Raw genomic sequence first — 4208 nt, 5'->3', positions numbered from 1 at the left:
AAGATCACAGAATGTGAATTGCTTGATAAAAAAATTCTTTGGGTTTTTTCCCCTTCTTTTACATTTAAGTGTCATATTTTCCAAATGAAAGATTAAAATGTAAGGGCTGATTGGAAGACAGAACTGATTTATTGACTTTAGGATGTGAAGATGCAAGAGAAGGCAATTATTGCACTGAATCACAGTCCCACCCGCTGCTGATGGTTCCCTTTGTCCAGAACCTTTTGAAGTGTAGATGAGAGACCACAGCTGTGCAAGGTGGGAATCATGTGCAAATGTGGTCAGAGGCCAGAGATATCAGGAGAAGAGTAAGCACACCTGGCATTCAGCTTGGCTCTGTCACCAAGCTGGCTCTGCCTTTTTGGACAGGTCACTGAACTTTTCTGGCCCAAGTTTCCTCATCAGTAAGATGAGTGTGAGAAATAGGGATATTGTCTCTAAAGCTCTTTCAGTCCTGGTATTTTATGATTCTGTTTAGTCGAAGAAAATCTATGCATTATTCTGCACTTGAGATTACTATTTCCCATCCTCCTTTCACTCTCCCCTCCTCCCCTTTCTCCCCCTCATACCTTCCCAGCAGTCACACCATGTCCCCTTCTCCCTCTGACTTCAGCTCAGAATTTCAAAAATATTTCCAAGCCTAAAAATATTGGTTACAATGATGTGCTCCTTACAGTTTTTCCCCTGTTGTTGTCTAGAAAGCATTCAGTGAAATTTGAAATAAAATTTGTAGTTTCATAGGAACAGAGTGGATGCTGACACTGAATGGCTAGCCATGGAACTGTCTCGGGGCAATTTCCGTACATGAGCTGAGCAGTAGCTTCACACAAAGCTAATGAATATACTGCTTCTCTATCTCCCTTAAAAGGGCTCCTTAGAATGAGGATTTCTCTAAAGTCTCCATAATTGTTCTAAACCATACTAGGTCTTTCAATACTGTCCTCTGATGTAATTTCTGAGCAGGCAGTCAGCATGAAAAAGGACTAGGTCAGCTTTCTTTGTGTGTCAGTGCTTGGCAGCGCAGCTCCTTTGGGATGTCTCCTGGCGTCCATCCAGCCTGGCTATCAACAATAAAAGCTTCTCTTTGTGCTTCCAGTAAGTCATAAAGAAATCTCCTCCATCCCACCTGTTTTCTGAGAAGAGCTTCAGTGTGTCCTTTACTTTGGGTTAAAAAAGAGAGACATGATTGCTGCTTTAAATGTCCACTAAGCAATTGTCCCTTTTCATTGTTTGCCTATTCCCAACATTTAGATGTGTAATTTGAGTTACAGTCCCTTTGGTGGTCAGGTTCTGAGACTGGACTGCTTTCCCCCTTTATGCTAATTGCCTTTTTGAAGCTGCTCAGCCCTAAGCAATCCTCCTGTGTATGGAAGGTGTTAGCTGTAGAAGAAGGGCTCGTTACCTGAGCAGCAAGGAAGGCATACACTCCAGCGGGGCAACACCACACAAGGAGCTGGGGCAGTGACCTACCTGGCAATGGCTTCAAGAACTCTAGTAAACATCCCCAAAGGGTGAGAAGGCCAGGACTATTGGCCTCCGCGGGAGTACCAGGCACCTGGCTGGTATTAAAGGAAGAACAAAATAGAGTTCCTGTTTAGCTAAACAAGAAAATACTTAATCTCAGTTGCAGCCCAAACAGGTTGGATTTCTTAAACACCTCTCACGAAAATCTCCACTGAAACATTAAGCCTCATATTACTGTTCTGAGGTAAACATTAATCCTATTTTCCAGCAAGATGTAGAATGAGGTCAAGAACATTATTTTCTACTGAAGTCAATATTGGAATTAAAGAAATCTGCTGAATTCATTCTCAGTACTATATAAGTGAGTCATTCCAGCTGATTTAATGTTGAGGTCATAGGAGCAACATGTTTCCTGCAGCATTAAAAATGAAAGCAGGGATTTTCCTCCCTCTATCATATTCCCCCAGTCAAGTAAGGGGCCCAGAAGAACCAGAAGTGAATATTACCAAAGAAAATCTCCTTCAGTCCCTATAAAGGGAATAGGCTTCTGTGTTTGACCATACTTCCTTGTCTTGTAATGCCAAACTCTGCAAGAAAAACTTGCACACTTTCTCACAATTCAGACAGATTTTTACATGACTTAAAAAAAAAAGATGTTATTTATTTATTTTTAGAGAGAGGGAAAGGAAGGGAGAAAGATGGAGAGAAACATCAACTGGTTGCCTCTTGTATGCACCCCAACCTGCCCCAACCAGGGACTGAACCCACAACCCAGGCATGTGCCTTGATTGGAATCAAACTGGCAACCTTTTGCTTCACAAGACAGTACCCAACCAACTGAACCACACTGGTCAGGACAATATGACCTTTTTAAAAGTTATAAAATATTTTATGTAAACATAAGATATAAGTAATATAAAATTTTTTTTTTGGGGTCAGGAAGAATTTTCATCACTCTTCTGAACCAGCTTACTAACAGTAGGCAACTGTCGCTGAAAACAGAGTAAGATGCAAATTATATCATAGCAAATAAAATACATTTTAAATCATAATAATAAAACCAGAGTTCATGAACCCACCACCATCTCAAGCAGATCACGAAGCTCCCGTGGTTTCCCTGTATGGCACTCCCTGTCTCCCCCACAGAAGAATGTGCTTCTCATTCTCTTGCTTTTCTTGATAACTTTGATATATATTTATATCCCTGGACAAAAGTGTTTAGTTCTGCTTGCTATCTGTATTAGTTTGCTAGGACTCTTACAACAAAGTAGCACAAACTGGGTGTCTTAAATAATAGAAATTTATTGTTTCACAGTTCTGGAGGTTAGAAGTCCAAGATCAAAGTGTTGGCAGGGTTAGTTGCTTCTGAGGACTGTGAGGAAATGAGCTATTCCAGGGCTTGCTCCTTGACTTGTAGATAACCATCATCTCCCTGTGTCTATTTTTTTTTAAGATTTTATTTATTTACCTTTAGTGGGGAAGGGAAGGAGAGAGGGAGGGAAACATCAATGTATGGTTGCCTTTTGTGCGTCCCCTGCTGGAAACTGGCCTGCAGGGAACCAGCCTGCAACCCAGGAATGTGCCCTGACCGGAATCGAACCACGATTGTCTGGTTCACAGGCCCGCACTCAATCCACTGAGCTACACCAGCCAGGGCTCCCTGTGTCTATTTGTGTATCATCTTCCTTCTTAGCATGACTGTCTCTGTGTTCAAATTTCCCCTTTTTATAAGACACTAGTCATATTGGATTAGGGTCCATCCTAATGACCTCCCCTTAACTTGGTTATCTCATTAGAGACTTAGTCTCTAAATAAGATCACATTCTGCGGTACTGGAGGTTAGGACATCAACATGAATTTTAGGGGGACATAATTCTAATTATGTCACAAATAGGGTTCCCTGGGAAGTAGACTCTGAGATGGAGTTTAGCATACACAATGTGTATTAGGGGATCAACATCTGGGAAAGAGAAGGTATGGAAGCAGGATCAGGCAGACAGATGTGTCAGGCTGTGATGCAGATCCAACAGCTGCCTTAGCTGACCCCACAGGGCACTCTGGAGCAACAATGCACTTTTGGAGTGGTCCTAAGTTGGGCCAAAATGGCCCAGGCTTTAAACTACCACACTAATCAGTCATTGGACCTATCCACCTTGGGACAAGCATGACCTTGGGCAAGAAAGCTCTCTGCAGTTGAGGCAGTCTCTGAAGGGGCTGACGGATGGGATCTACCTAGGTAGATCATGGAGCCTACCACACTAGCTTTTATAAAAATGGAATATGTTTTCTGCAACTTGTTGTTAAAAATGTTTGTGAATATTTTCAAATGTATTCAGAAGTAGAGAGAATAGTATGATTAACCCCTACATATTCATCCTCTAGATAACATTGAATTATCAGGACTTTATAACACTTGCATCATCTATCCCTTTCTCTCTCTCCCTCTTTATTATGTCCTGGTTTTAGGTGTACAGCTTAGTGATTAGACAACCATATGCTTTACATAGTGTTCCCCTCAATATTTCCAGTTCTGCACCTGGATACATAGCTATCACATTATTATTGACTATATTTCCTATGCTTTACTTACTTCCCCATGACTATTTTGTAGCTACCAATTTGTGCTTCATAGTCCCCTCATCTCTTTCGCCCAGTGCCCCAACCTCCCTCTGGCAACCACTAGTTCTCTCTCTGCTCCTGTAAATCTTTACAATTTTGTTTATTCATTTATTTCATTCTTTATT

The 4208-nt window shown here is 41.4% G+C and overlaps 1 non-coding gene across 1 annotated transcript; it reads right to left on the bottom strand.

Annotated features, from left to right (window-relative positions):
• Positions 1-2396: 2396 nt before the first annotated feature.
• LOC119043551 (small nucleolar RNA SNORD16) lies at positions 2397-2492 on the bottom strand. Its single transcript, XR_005081439.2, has one exon. It is a non-coding gene; the product is annotated as a small nucleolar RNA SNORD16 (small nucleolar RNA).
• Between the last annotated feature and the right edge of the window lie 1716 nt (positions 2493-4208).

This window comes from Artibeus jamaicensis, unplaced genomic scaffold, assembly GCF_021234435.1.
Source record: "Artibeus jamaicensis isolate MK-2021 breed Jamaican fruit bat unplaced genomic scaffold, CSHL_Jam_final contig_233, whole genome shotgun sequence".
NCBI lineage: Eukaryota > Metazoa > Chordata > Mammalia > Chiroptera > Phyllostomidae > Artibeus > Artibeus jamaicensis.
This window is presented reverse-complemented; position numbering and strand designations above follow the sequence as displayed.